The 15497-nt window shown below is 48.8% G+C and overlaps 2 protein-coding genes across 2 annotated transcripts in view; one reads left to right on the top strand and one right to left on the bottom strand.

Annotated features, from left to right (window-relative positions):
- Positions 1-15497, top strand: part of dscaml1 (Down syndrome cell adhesion molecule like 1) — a 601890-nt gene that overhangs the window by 200934 nt on the left and 385459 nt on the right. The window lies entirely within an intron of this gene.
- The window catches only part of c2cd2l (c2cd2 like), a 663422-nt gene continuing 650011 nt past the window's right edge, over positions 2087-15497 (bottom strand). Inside the window, exon 15 of the transcript XR_013495585.1 lies at positions 2087-2109. The gene's annotated coding sequence lies outside the window, so the exon portion shown is untranslated. The remainder of the gene's footprint in view (positions 2110-15497) is intronic.

Here is a 15497-nt window from a genome sequence, read left to right as displayed (position 1 = left end):
ATTCTCATTCGTATTTTCAGATCCCTCCATGGTCTCATGCCTCTGTTTCCCAGTAATCACTTCCAACCCCGCAACCCTCTGAGATACCTTTGCTGCTCTACCTCCTGTGCATTCCCAATTATAATCGCTCCACCATCTTCAGCTGCTTCGTCCCCAAGATCTGGAATTCTCTCCCTACACTTCTCTGCGTCTCAATCTGAGGTGGCACAGTGGTTAGCACCGCTGCCTCACAGCGCCAGGAACCCTGGTTTGATTCCCAGTTTGGGTCGCTGTCTGTGCGGAGTCTGCACGTTCTCCCCGTGTCTGCGTGGGTTTCCTCCGGGTGCTCCGGTTTCTTCCCACTGTCCAAAGATGTGTAGGTGAGGTGGCTTGGCCATGGTAAATTTCCCCTTAGTGTCCCAAGCTGTGTAGGTTAGGGGGATTAGCAGGGTAAATTTATGGGGATAGTGTGAGGAGGGGGGGAGGTGGACCTGTTGGAGAGTCGGTACAGACTCAGTGGGCCAAACAGCCTCTTCCTACACCTTAGGGATTCTCCATGGGCTGAATAGCCTCCTTCTGCAATGAAGGGATTCTCGATGGGCCGAATGGCCTCCTCCTGCACTGTAGGGATTCTCAATGGACTGAATGGCCTCCTTCTGCACTATGGGGATTCTCGATGGGCCGACTTGCCTCCTTCTGCACTGTAGAGATTCTCAAAGGGCTGGATGGCCTCCTTCTGCACTGTAAGGATTCTATGACTCTACGAGTCTCACTTTCCTCCTTGAAGACATTCCTTAAGACCTTTCTCTTTGACCCGCCTTTTCGTCATCCAATGGCATATTTCCTTGGGTGTCATTCTTTGCTTTACGAAACTCTGGTGATGGGATATAAAAGGTGCCACGCGAATATAAGTTGTTGTTATTCACTGCTTCCTCAGATAGGGAAGGAGAGAAGATTTTGGTTCGGATGTGATCCTTCCGTGCACACAGTATGTGTGCAAGGCCGCTAGCTGTGAAACCATACTCCCGCCCGCATGTCAAGTCCCAGCAGCAGCAGAGATGAGGGGGTAACTGACCGGAATCTCAAACCAAATTAAAATGGCCTTTTCTGAATAAGAATCTGCTGCTTTTCTCGTTACTACATGGAAATAAATAGAAACAGGTCATTTGGTCCAATTAATCTGCCTCTGTCTTTACACTGTACATGCACTTCCCCTCTCCGTACCTTATCCAAATATTACCTCGATACAAGGATTCCAGGTGCAGTCATTCGGAGGATGAATTATTTTGTTTCATTCGTTAGATTCTGCATCAAGAAACTTGCTACACAGGTATTATCTTTTTAAATTAAATATCACCCCTAAATATTATCATGGCAGAATCTCCAATACAACACGTGGGCAGAGTTGCACTTGGCCTCGTGGACTGTTGGGGAGTTGATATCTCCACTGTGGTAATGTATAACCTGTTAGTGCAGTGCTGTGTGAAGGATGTCAGGGATTTGTTCTGAAGGTTACCGAGATGTGACTTTACATCTGTAAATCCATTCACGCTTCACAGCTCAGGCGGAAGGGGGGACCATGTGATGTGAGCTGCTCGCAAATGCAGTCTGCTCTCCACTGTGTGCAGGGTTTCTTTTATATATGTCTTCAGCCATTGATAAATTAACCCTCTGCCACCCAGCATTTTTCTGCTGTGCGGTTACCTTGGCTTCCGGCAGGCAGCAAGTGTCTTAACTTGGATCCACGCACCTGCCAACGCAGGGAGAAATGATGCATTCACAGAAATACCCGCTGCCCATTTTGGTGGGCACTGCCTGAGAGGGTGGTAGAGGCGGGACCCCCTCACAACATTTAAGAAGCATTTACAGTCACAGTGGTTGGCACTGCTGCCTCACAGCGCCAGGGACCCGGTTTCGATTCCCGGCTTGGGTCACTGCCTGTGTCTTTTCCCGTGTCTTTTCTGGGCTTCCTCGGGGTGCTCCGATTTCCTCCCACAGTCCAAAGACGTGCTGGTTAGGGTGCATTGGCCATGCTAAATTCTCCCTCAGTGTACCCGAATAGGGGCCAGAGTGTGGCGACTAGGGGATTTTCACCACTTCATTACAGTGTTAATGTAAGCCTACTTGTGACTAATAAATAATAAATAAATAGATGATAGGAGCAGGAGGAGGCCATTTGGCCCTTTGAACCTGCTCCGCCATTCATCACGATCATGGCTGATCATCCAACTCAATGGTCTAATCCTGCTTTCTCCCCATAACCTTTGATCCAATTCGCCCCAAGTGCTATATCCAGCCGCCTCTTGAATACATTCAATGTTTTGCCATCAACTACTTCCTGTGGTAATGAATTCCACAGGCTCATCACTCTTTGGGTGAAGAAATGTCTCCTCATCTCCGTCCTAAATGGTCTACCCCGAACTCTCAGGCTGTGACCCCTGGTTCTGGACACCCCCACCACCGGGAACATCCTCCCTGCATCTACCCTGTCGATGTGCCAGGGACCTGGGTTCGATTCCAGCCTTGGGCCACTGTCTGTGTGGAGTTTGCACATTCTCCCCGTGTCTGCATGGGAGTTTCCTCCGGGTGCTCCGGTTTCCTCTCACACTCCAAAGATGCGTGGGTTAGGTGGATTGGCCGTGCTAAATTGCCCCTTAGTGTCAGGGGGATTAATAAGGTTAAATACGTTGGCTTGTGGGGATAGGACCTGGGTGGGATTGTGGTCGGTGCAGGCTGGATGGGCCGAATGGCCTCCTTCTGCACTGTGGGATTCTATGATTCCATAAAGTGTTTGATGATTGGCAGACACGATGGACCAAAGGGCCTCTTTCTGTGCTCTAAAACTCTATGGGGTAAATGTTCTAGCCCCGCCCACCACGGGAATTGTTGTGGCGGGACAATTTGACGAACAAACTGTTCAGACGTCCACTGATCTTGGACGGGAATTTCTGGTTTTCGACGTGACTCAAAAATCCCGCCTTCTGAATCTAAGCCTGCAGGTGCTGCTTATCTCACACACAACATACGTCAACGTCGTTAAGCTTCAGCCCAACAATCATCACTTCTCGAGCTGGAATATTTTCAGTCAGGAAATCTTAGTGGAAGGGCTCGGCTCACAGTGCGGGGCACGCAATGTTGAAGAGAATGGGACTTTGTATGGTCACCATTATCAATGCTAGCTTTTTATTTCAGACTTTATTTAACTATATTTAAATTTCCCAGCTTCCATGGTGGGATTTGAACTCCATTGAGTCCCTATAGTACAGATGAGACGATTTGGCCCATCGAGTCTGCACTGACTCTCCGGAAGAGCATCTTACTTAGGTCCACTATCCCCGTAACCCTGTGCATTTACCATGGCTGATCCACCTAAGCTACATTTGTTTGGACACTAAGGGGCAATTTAGCATGGCTGATCCACCTAACTTGCACATCTTTGGACTGTGGGAGGAAACCGGAGCACCCGGAGGAAACCCACGCAGACACGGGGAGAACGTGCAAACTCCACAGAGTCAACCGACGCCGAAATCAAACCCAGGTCCCTGGCACTTTAAGCAGCAGTGCTAACTACTGTGTCGCCGTGCTGCCCCTCTCTTGGGCTACTTTTCACTGATCCGAAGAGGCAGGGGCCGGTAACCGAGAGGGAAATCCTCCAGGTAGGCTCCACGTCATGTTCCTGCCTTCACGGGTGTTGGTTACTTGTCAGGGCCCTTGAGGGCTTAACCAAGTGCACTCTCTCAATGCTGAGTGGATTTGCTGCCCTGTACATGGGATGCCCATTGCATCAGGAGACTTCTGTGAAGTGGGCCAGGTAGACATTGGAACAAGAGGGTCTGTACATTGTGGAAGGCGCAACTTCAAGGATTGCCTTCAACCATGGCAGTGCCCGTTACTGTGGCAGATTCCGTCATGCCTGATTGCCCTAACCCTTTTGGTTCTTGTATTTGCCCCTTCTGTGTCTTTAATGAACATCGCTCGACAATCACCAGGCAAGAACGTTCTCTTCCTGTGGGGGAGCACTTCAGCGGTCATAGCACTTCAGCGGTCATGGGCATTCAGCCTCTGATCTTCGGGTAAGCGTCCTCCAAGGCGGCCTTCATGACACACGACAGCGCAGAGTCGCTGAGCAGAAACTGATAGCCAAGTTCTGCACACATGAGGACGGCCTAAACTGGGATGTTGGGTTTATGTCACATTATCAGTAACCCCCACAGCTTGCCTCCTGGACTTGCAGAATCTCATTGGCTGTCCTGTCTGGAGACAATACACATCTCTTTAACCTGTGCTTAATGCTCCCTCCACTCACATTGTCGGTATCTTTAAGACCTGGTTGGCTGTAGAGATTCGCATTCTAATCAGTATTCCATAACTTGATTTTGTGTCTCTGTATGCCCTGTTTGAGAGCAGATTTCCACTCCATCTGACGAAGGAGCAGTGCTCTGAAAGCTAATGGCATTTGCTACCAAATAAACCTGTTGGACTTTAACCTGGTGTTGTTAAAACTCTTACTGTGTTTACCCCAGTCCAATGCCGGCGTCTCCCCATCATGAGTGTCTTTAAGACAGAGATAGATAGGTTCTTGATTAATAAGGGGATCAGGGGTTATGGGAAAAGGCAGGAGAATGGGGATGAGAAAAATATCAGCCATGATTGAATGGCGGAGCAGACGCGATGGGCCGAGTGGCCTAACTCTGCTCCTGTGCCTCATGGTCTTATGGTCTTATGATTGTGCCACCCTACGTACCTCAGCAGTGCCCACCTCTTGTGGTGGATCTGATGACCTATGATGGCTGGATGGTCTCCACTCAGCCCTCCAGACTTGGAAGCTCAGCCACCACGCTCACCCGAACACGGCTCCTGGAGATGGTCACTTAATTGCCCTCTTCCACCAAAATCACCCTCTGGGCCCCGCCGCTGGAATTTGTGGGTTCCTGACCAGCATTTTGTCCTGATGATGGGATTGGGAGCAGGAAGTGAAATTCCTGCTCAATGTCTCTGGATTGTCAGTCCAGGCCTCTGGAATACTAGCCCAGTGACATCATCACCGTGCTGTTGTAACCCTCTTGCTTCCAATTGTGGTCAGAGTCCTTCAGGAATTGGCTGCCATGAGATAATGCTTCATTTTTATTCATCTTTTATTTACCTTTGATGAGGGACTTGGATTCAAATCCCACCGTGGCAGATGGTGAAATTTGCATTCAATTAAAATCTGGAATTAAAAGATTAATGATGACCATGAAACCATTGTCGATTGTCGGAAAAACCCACCTGGTTCACTAATGTCCTTTAGGGAAGGAAATCGGCCATCCTTACACGGTCTGGCCGACATGTAAGAAGTCTCACAACACCAGGTTAAAGTCCAACAGGGGCATATTTGGAATCACGAGCTTTCGGAACGCTGCCCCTTCATCAGGTGAGCCACTTCAACCTGGACTTTAACCCGGTGTTGTGAGACTTCTTACTGTGCCCACCCCAGTCCAACGCCGGCATCTCCACATCATGGCCTATATGTGACTCCAGATACACAGCAATGTGGTTGACTCTCAACTGCCCTCCAAGGGCAACTAGAGATGGTCAATAAATGCTGGCCCAGCCAGCGACGCCCATGTCCCATGAATATATAAAAAGAAAACTTCTGTACTTCATTTCTTCTGCCTTTCTCTGTTGTTCAATCTCAGTGGTTATGGAGATAGATGGCTTTCTTTCATTCCTGCACACCATCTCCAGATGCCCTGTCGGCAGTTCGCACTCGAGTAACTTGATGAGCAAAGTAGTTTCCAGTTGATGAGTGAAGGGAAAATATTTTTACCCTGTGGGTCGAGTTGAAAGTTTTGGTGGCCCCAAATCACCACCATTTCCCAGCTGATTCAGTGACTGGGAATTTCTTTTTCTTCAAATCTCCACTTTAATTAATATTTTTTGACAAGTTAAGAAATGCAAATTGCGCTTGGCTGCATTGGGGAGGTAGTGATTGTCAGCATTTCCATTGATGAGTCAGACAGGAGCTGTATCATAATCCGCCAGGAATCCCTTCAGGAAGGAACATTTCCAGATGGCCATTCTGTCTTTGGTGGAAGATTGGCAGAAACTAGTCTTCACCCAGTTTATTCAAGGTTCTTGCTGAGGTTGCGGTGGGGGAATCCAAAAGACATTCCTGTTGATTGGGGTTCGTCTACTTGTGAACATGCTCCTTCTATTTCAACCCTTCCTTCATGTGGAATAATTTCCTCCTTCCCCTTCTTCCCCCCTCTCCTTTCTTCCCCCTCTCTCTTTTCCCCCTCTCTTCTCACCCTCTCTTTCCTTCCCCTCTCTCTTTTACCTCTCTCTCTTTCCCCCTTTCTCCTCCCCCTCCTTTCCCCTCTCTTTTCTTCCCCCTCTCTTCCCCCCTCCTCCCCCTCTCTTTCCTCTCTCTCTCCCTTTTCCCCACTCTCCTTTCCCCCAATCTCCTTTCCCCCTCTCTCTTTTCCCCTTCTCTCTTTTCCCCCTCTCTGGTTCCCCTCCCCCTCCTTTCTGCTCTCTCCCTTTCCCCCTCTCTCCTTTTCCCTCTCTCTCCTTCCCCCTCCCTCCTTTCCATGCTCTCTCTTTCCCTCTCTCCTTCTCCCTCCCTCTTTTTCCCCCCTCCCTCCTTTCCCCTTCTCTCCTTCTCTGCCTTCCAACTTCTTCCTCTCTCTCCTTCCCCTTTTCCTTCCTCCCTCCTCTCTCTTTCCCCTCTCTCTTTCCCCCACTCTATCGTTCTCCCCCTCTTCTTCCCTCTCTTCTCCTTTTCCTCTCTCTTTCTCCCCTCCCTCTCTCCCTCCTTCCCCTCTGTCTTTCCCCCTCTCTCTTTCCCCCTCTACTATTCTCCACCTCCCTCTATCCCTCTCTGTCCTGCAGATCAGCACACTTACTCACTTTTGTTCCAATCTAGACTTTTAAAACCCAGTCTTAGTGTCACTAAATCACAACTTGACTTTATTTTCTCTTGTAAGAAAGTAACAATTTTGGGATAAGGCAGAGAGCACTTCACTTCTCATCGTCTTTTTCCACATTTCCTTTCAGATATTTCCTATGGAAATAGTTTTTCCACATTTGCCTTACCTTAATGTTGACACCCAGATTGGATTTCTCTGCTATTTTGATGATCTATGCGGGGGTCTAGGTGTTTTATTCTTAGTTCAGACTGGGTCAGGTTGATAGAGCCTGAAGTGAGCAAGAATTCCATTCCCAGCCCTTTCGTGAGCATGAAAGAAAAATGACCTAATCAGAAAAAATTATTTTTTAATGAGAATCATAGAATCCCTACAGTGCAGAAGAGGCTATTCAGCCCATCGAGTCCATACTGACTCTCTGACCCAGTATCTTACTCAGTCCCTCTCTCAAAGAACAAAGAAAATTACAGCACAGGAACAGGCCCTTCGGCCCTCCAAGCCTGCACCGACCATGCTGCCCGACTTAACTAAAACCCCCTGCCTTTCTAGGAACCATATCCCTCCATTCCCATCCTATTCACGTATTTGTCAAGATACCCCTTAAAAGTCACTATCTTATCTGCTTCCACTACCTTCCTCGGCAGCGAGTTCCAGGCACTCACCACCCTCTGTGTAAAGAAACCTGCCTCGTACATCTCCTTTAAACCTTGCCCCTCGCACCTTAAACCTATGCCTCTGCCCTAAGCCCCTGCCCCTGCTTTCCTGCCCTATCCCTGTAACCCCATACATTTATCATGGCAAATCCACCTAACCTGCACATCTTTGGACTGTGGGAGGAAACTGGAGAACCTGGGGAAAATGCACGCAGACACGGGGAGAAGGTGCAAACTCTACACAGAGTGTGAGCCGAGGCTGGAATTGAACCTGGGTTCCTGGAACTGTGAGGAAGCAGTGCTAACCACTGTGACCCTTTGTCAGCTCTGATAAAGAGTCATCCTGACTCAAAACGTTGGCTCAATTCTCTCCCCACAGATACTGTCAGACCCGCTGAGATTTTCCAGCATTATCTGTTTTTGTTTCAGATTCCAGCATCCTCAATATTTTACCTTTATCTTAATGCTAACAACTGTGCCCTCCTTCCCAACTGATCCCATTCGATCAAGGGCGGCACGGTGGCACAGTGGTTGGCACTGCTGTCTCAGAGCACCAGGGTCGCGGGTACAATTCCCGGCTTGGGTCACTGTCTGTGTGGAGTTTGCACATTCTCCCCGTGAAAGCGTGGGTTTCCTCCGGGTGTTCCGGTTTCCCCTCACAGTCCAAAGATGTGTGGGTTAGGTGGATTGGCCGTGCTAAATTGCCCCTTAGTGTCAGGGGGACTAGCTAGGGTAAATGCATGGGGTTATGGGGATAGGGCCTGGGTGGGATTGTGTCGGTGCAGACTCGATGGGCTGAATGGCCTCCTTCTGCACTGTAGGATTCTATGACAGAATTCCAATGGACTAAGCCATTTGCTATTAAATCTTGTGGCACAAAATTCCTCATCCAAACATGGCACTATGCTTTTTAATGCTGTCGATCTATTGTCAGCCTTTAGCAGCAGACATTTGTGCGAGGCTTTGTTTATATCGCCTTCGGAAATGAACTGTGTGATCTATGGATTGGCAAACTGCTTGCTTGCATTAGAGCCAATGGACATTGAGACCTAAAAAGAATGATTTCTGGGAGATTGGTTACATGTTTATTGGAAGAGAGCTGTACTTCATAAATAGGAATTGATCAGCATTGACTGGGTTATGTTTCCGTGAACTAATAACCTGATATTTCTTACAGCACTTGACTGTAATCTGTCATTTTCCTTTGTTTATGGACATGCAGTCTTCATAGAATCATGGAATCCCTACAGTGCAGAAGGAGGCCATTTGGCCCATCGAGCCTGCACCGACCACAATCCCACCCAGGCCCTATCCCCGTAACCCCACATATTTACCCCGCTAATCCCTCTAACCAACGCATCACAGGACACTAAGGGTCAATCTAGCATGGCCCATCAACCTAACCCGCACATCTTTGGATTGTGGGAGGAAACCGGAGCACCCGGAGGAAACCCATGCAGACACGGGGGAGACGTGCAAACTCCACACAGTCAACCGATGCCGGAATCGAACCCGGGTCCCTGGTGCTTTAAGCAGCAGTGCTAACTGCTGTGCTGCCATGCTGCCCCTCTCTTAGGCTAAACTTTCAATGCTCCCAGGAGGCAGGTCTGGAGGTGGCAGGGGCCTGTAACCGAGAGGGAAATCCTCCAATCAGGCTTCACGTCATGTCCCTGCCTTCATGAGATGACGGCAGTGATGGTTCCACAGACACAGACAGTGACGCAAGCTGGGAATTGAACCCAGGTCCCTGGGGCAGCAGTGCTAACCGCTATGCCACCGTGCCACCTGTCTACTCTGCAACTGATGTAGAAATCCTATTATTTTCTCAGATCCCTTGCCCTTTTTTTTGGTTTAAAAATAGAAGGCGGGTTTATTTGACCATGTTTCTACAAGGACCAGGAAATGTGGTCATCTTCAGCTGACATGCATTGTGGTCCTCCTGACCTTTGGCCCCAACCACATGACTGTGACTGTTCAATCTCTGTACTTTTGGGTTTTTGGATTGAGTTCTCAGTACGTGTAGGAGCCACCAGCTCAGTAGTGGCAAGACATGACTTGGCACAATAGCAACTCCCTTAAGGTTAATCCCAACTCTAGCTTTGACATTTAAGTGCTAAAGAAATTTTTAAGTCTTTCCTCTTAAGTATCAAGATGTCCTCTTGTCAATGGGCTTTGCAATACTGCCATTTTTGGAGAATCATTAAATCTTACGATGCAAACAATTGGTGGTGACTTGTGTCTGTATGACCTTACTTGGTGATGTTAACATCATTGGTCCCTTGTGTTTTTGTCAGTAATGAGTGCACACATCCTCTATCCGACGCCCACTCCTGGCTTGCTATGTCTCAAATTTTAACAAGTGCTGTAATGAAGAGGAAAGCAGTGTCATGTTACATAGGGTGTGTAGGACCTTCATAATATATTCCATTTACAGCACAGAGCCAGAAAATATACTGGCTCCTGTCACAGGATCTGCGGTGCGGCCGATTTAATAGACGGGTTTCAGTGACTGTGTAGATATTGCTGTTTAATCTAGGACATATTTTTGGAGCAGGAGGCAGATTCCTGAATACATACACCACCACTTATCATATGCAGAAATGTAAGCCATAGGAAAAAAAAGCTCCCACCTTAAACAAAATAGTAAGATACAAAAATATTATACACAAAACAAGGCACTTCATACGAAAATTATTTAAGTCTTTCATTTCGTTTCTCCCACCTCAGGCGGCATGATGGCACTGCTGCTTCACAGCGCCAGGAACCCAGGTGCCTCCCCACTGTACCCCCTCCCCACTGTATCCCCTCCCCACTGTACCCCCTCCCCACTGTATCCCATCCCCACTGTTCCCCCTCCCCACTGTACCCCCTCCCCACTGTACCCAATCTCCACTGTACCCCCTCCCCACTGTACCCCCTCCCCACTGTACCCCCCTCCCCACTGTACCCCCTCCCCACTGTACCCCCTCCCCACTGTACCCCCTCCCCACTGTACCCCCTCCCCACTATAGCCCACCCCCCTGTTCCCCCACCCCACTGTACCCGTTCCCCACTGTACCCCCCTCCCCACTGTACCCAATCTCCACTGTACCCCCTCCCCACTGTATCCCATCCCCACTTTCCCCCCTCCCCACTGTACCCCCTCCCCACTGTACCCCCTCCCCACTGTACCCCCTCCCCACTGTACCCCCTCCCCACTTTCCCCCCTCCCCACTGTACCCCCTCCCCACTGTACCCCCTCCCCACTGTACCCCCTCCCCACTGTACCCCCTCCCCACTGTACCCACTCCCCACTGTACCCTCTCCCCACTGTTCCCCCTCCCCACTGTATCCCCTCCCCACTGTATCCCATCCCCACTGTACCCCCTCCCCACTGTACCCCCCTCCCCACTGTACCCCCTCCCCACTGTTGCCCCTCCCCACTGTATCCCCTCCCCACTGTATCCCATCCCCACTTTCCCCCCTCCCCACTGTACCCCCTCCCCACTGTACCCCCTCCCCACTGTACCCCCTCCCCACTGTACCCCCTCCCCACTTTCCCCCCTCCCCACTGTACCCCCTCCCCACTGTACCCCCTCCCCACTGTACCCCCTCCCCACTGTACCCCCTCCCCACTGTACCCCTCCCCACTACCCCATCTTGCGCACCTCACTCTTCCACTCCTCCATTTTCCTCTCTTTCCATTTCTTTCTGTCTGCTCCTCCCTCCTTTCCTTTCACCAAAATTATTACGGTCTAAATTTGACATGATTTGATTTGATTTATTATTGTCACATGTATTAACATACAATGAAAAGTATTGTTTCTTGCGCGCTACACAGACAAAGCATACCATTCATAGAGATGGAAAGGAGAGAGTGCAGAATGTAGTGTTACAGTCATAGCTAGGGTGTCGAGAAAGATCAACTTAATGCGAGGTAGGTCCATTCAAAAGTCTGACAGCAGCAGGGAAGAAGCTGTTCTTGAGTCGGTTAGTCCGTGATCTCAGACTTATGTATTGTTTTCCTGACGGAAGAAGGTGGAAGAGAGAATATCCGGAATGTGCGGGGTCCTTAATTATGCTGGCTGCTTTTCCGGGACAGCGGGAAGTGTAGACAGAGTCAATGGATGGGAGGCTGGTTTGCATGAAGAATTGGGCTACATTAACGACCTTTTGTAGTTCCTTGCGCTCTTGGGCAGAGCAGGAGCCAGACCAAGCTGTGATACAACCAGAAAGAATGCATTCTGTGGTGCATCTGTAAAAGTGATGATTTTATTTTGTCCCTGTTGGAGCGATGTGAAGGAAGGTGGTTTTGTACGTTAAATAAGATTAAATAATTTTTCAAGATTCTGATCTAACTTTTGAAACAAGTGATAAGTAGGGCATAAGAGGCTAACCTGACAAAGAGTAAGGGTTATTCTAGCACAACCGTTCACTGAGGGAGGCAGTACATATTGAGAGAGCGGTTAGCAAAGATTTAAAGACATCGGGCTTCATAAATAAGGTATTGATTCAAAAAGCCGGGACGTTCTGTTGAACCTGTATAAATCTCTGGCCAAACACAACCAGAGAACAGTGTTGCGCCCAACTCCGGTCACCACATTTAGAATCATAGAATCCCTGCAGTGCAGAACGAGGCCATTTAGCCCATCGAGTCTGCACCGAAATCAATCCCACCCAGGCCCTATCCTTGAAATCCCTCATATTTACCCTGCTAATCCCTCTAACACACACATTCCCGGACACTAAGGGACAATTTAGCATGGCCAATCAACCTAACCTACCACATCTTTGGGCTGTGGGAGGAAACCGGAGCACCCGGAGGAAACCCACGCAGACACGGGGAGAATGTGCAGACTCCGTACAGACACAAACCCGGGTCCCTGGAGCCGTGAGGCAGCAGTGCTAACCACTGTGTCGCCCCAAGAAGGTAGATTCAGAAAGAATGTTCCCAATGGTGGGGGGAGTCCAGAAGTAGGAGTCATAGTTTGAGGATAAGGGGTAAATCTTTTAGAACTGAGGTGAGGTGAAATTTCTTCCACCCAGAGAGTGGTGAATGTGTGGAATTCACTAACACAGAATGTAGTTGAGGCCAAAATATTGTCTGATTTCAAGAAAAAATTAGATATAACTCTTGGGGCTCAAGGGATCAAGGGATATGAGGGGAAGGGGGAATCAGGATATTGAATTTGATGATCAGCCATGATCAAAATGATTGGCAGAGCAAGCCCGAAGGGCCGAATGGCCTCCTCCTGCCTCTAGTTTCTATGTTACCAGAATAATTTGCTCTAAAGTTGGAGGAGTTGGGAGGGGGGGCGGGGGGGGGGGGGGGGGGGGGGCGCAGGGGAGGGTGTGGTGCAGCGGGGGGGCAAGGAGGATGGGGGGTGTGGGGTGGGAAGGAGGTGGTCGGGAGGAAGGGGGGTGGGGAGGAGGATGGGGGGGGGAGTGTGGTGGGGGGCCAGGGCTGTTCTCCCTGGAGTAAACGGGAAATTTGATGGAGGTGTACAAAATTATAACAGGTTCAAACAAGGTACAGAAAGAAGAACAAAAAGTTCTCGTTAAGACTGAGGGTCACAGGTTTCATGTTTTGGGGAAGTGATACAGGGGGAACGTGTGGAAGAAGCTTCTGGAGGTGGTCCAACTCGTCCATACCAACCAGGCTTCCTAAACTGAACTAATCCCATTTGCCTGCATTTGGCCTATATCCCTCTGAACCTTTCCCATCCATGTACCTGTCCAAATGTCTTTTAAATGTTTTAATTGTACCCGCCTCTACCACCCCCTCTGGCAGCTCATTCCATACACGCACCACCCTCTGTGTGAAAAAGTGGCCCCTCAGGTCCCTTTTAAATCTTTCCCCTCTCTTCTTAAACCTATGCCCCCTAGTTTTGGTCTCCCTTGCCCTGGGGAAAACACCTTGGCTATTCACCTTATCTATGCCCCTCATGATTTTAGGAGGATGAGGTCACCCCTCATCCTCCTACACTCCAGGGAAAAAGGTCCCAGCCCATCCAGCCTCTCCTTATAATTCACACCTTCCATTCCCAATAATATCCTTGTAAATCTTGGATTGGATTCCTCCACAGAACCAGCATGGACTCGATAGGCCAAATGGCCGCCTTCTGGTGCCACAGTGATTCTTTGACTCTGAAGGACCTCTTTCTCAAATGGATTAATAATTAAGGGCTCCCTAGTTAATTGCCAATCCTATATCATAGGTATGTGTTACCAACATAGAACATGAGCTTTTAAGAAATCAGGTAATTATTTACTGATGTCAGTGAGATGGCACGGTGGCACAGTGGTTAACACTGCTGCCTCACAGCACCAGGGACCCCGGTTCACTTCCCGGCTTGGGCTACTGTTTGTGTGGAGTTACACATTCTCCCCGTGTCTGCATGGGTTTCCTCCAGGTGCTCCGGTTTCCTCCCACAGTCTGAAAGACGTGCTGATTAGGTGCATTGGCCATGCTAAATTCTCCCTCAGTGTACCCAAACAGGCGCCGGAGTGTGGTGACTGGAGGATTTTGACAGTAATTTCATTGCAGTGTTAATGTGAACCTACTTGTGGCACTAATAAATAAGCTTAAACTTTATGGGTATGCTGCTTCTCACTGCTTCTTTCCTTGTGCATTCCTCCCTTCGGAGAAACAACCATCCCACTCTATTGTGCATGTGAAGCTGGCATTCTCTTCCTGGTTTCAGGTTCACAATTCACATTATTTAGTGGACCCCATGTCTAGTGGACATTGAGATAGACGCTCAAAGGTCCCTGGAGTTCAGTTCAAGAACCACTGCCCTCGGAGAATAGCCAAGTGAGCCAGCTCCATCCCAGGAGTCTGCACGTTACCCCCATGTCTGCGTGGATTTCCTCCGGGTGCTCCGGTTTCCTCCCACAGTCCAAAGATGTGCAGGTTAGGTGGATTGGCCATGCTAAATTACCCCTTAGTGTCAGGGGGACTAGCTAGGGTTAATGCATGGGGTTATGGGAATGGGGCCTGGGTGGGATTGCGGTCGGCGCAGACCGATGGGCCAAATGGCCTCCTTCTGCACTGTAGGATGCTATGATCCTATGAGTGTGCAGGAAGAGTTGGGTGGGTGGGAAAGGAAGAGTAAGTGTAGAGTCGGGGGAAGGAGGTGCAAGTAACTGCAGGAAAGGGTGCGGCAACCATAGATTGTAAAAGACCTTCCTGAGTATCCTCACTACCTTTATAATATGCATAATTTAAAAGAATACAACACCTAAAAGGATTAAATATCTCAGTAACAGATTGCAAAATCAGTCATTGTACCACCCACTGTTCCCATTACAAGGTTGGCAATGGATGGCTCGGTGAATTATAAAGCAGTAATCCAATCGTAGATTCTAAATTGTATCACAAGCTACAAGACTCAAGCTTGAGTAGCTTTACAGACATTATTGGAACCCTTGAGATTCATTTAGAATCTTCAATCCATTTTGAGCTCTCCGTATCATTTTATAATGGATACAAAGGATCGTATACTTGGATTTTCAAATGGTCTTTGTTACATTCTGGTGGGGTTTTTGACAACTTTCCGTCCAGCGCACTGATACAATGCTTTAGGAATTTGTCCAGGGAAGGAGTTTAGTGTAATTGATGTTACGGAGAATGTTTCCAGCTGTGGGAAAGAGCTACCCAGCTGTCATCAATATAAGAGAACCACCAAGCAATCAAATGGGGAATTCAGTAAAAAATCTTTTTACCCAGAGAGTGGTGAGAATATGGGACTCGCTACCACAAGGAGTGGTTAGCAATAACTATAGAATAGATACAAATAGTGGCTTGGTCGTACAGAACTTGAATATTGCTGGAAAAAAGAGACATGGCGTCATCTTGCACTCATCATGACAGATTCGCAAGAATAGCAAATCTCAAAAAGAACAACAATTCGTACCGCATGGGAAGAGAGTGCTGATTGGTTGGGAAGTAGCTTCTGACTGGGAGAACGTTGCTATG

Source organism: Mustelus asterias, chromosome 27 (genome assembly GCF_964213995.1).
Source record: "Mustelus asterias chromosome 27, sMusAst1.hap1.1, whole genome shotgun sequence".
NCBI classification, from domain to species: domain Eukaryota; kingdom Metazoa; phylum Chordata; class Chondrichthyes; order Carcharhiniformes; family Triakidae; genus Mustelus; species Mustelus asterias.
Note: the sequence above shows the minus strand (reverse complement) of the source record. Positions and strands in the feature narration are given on the sequence as shown.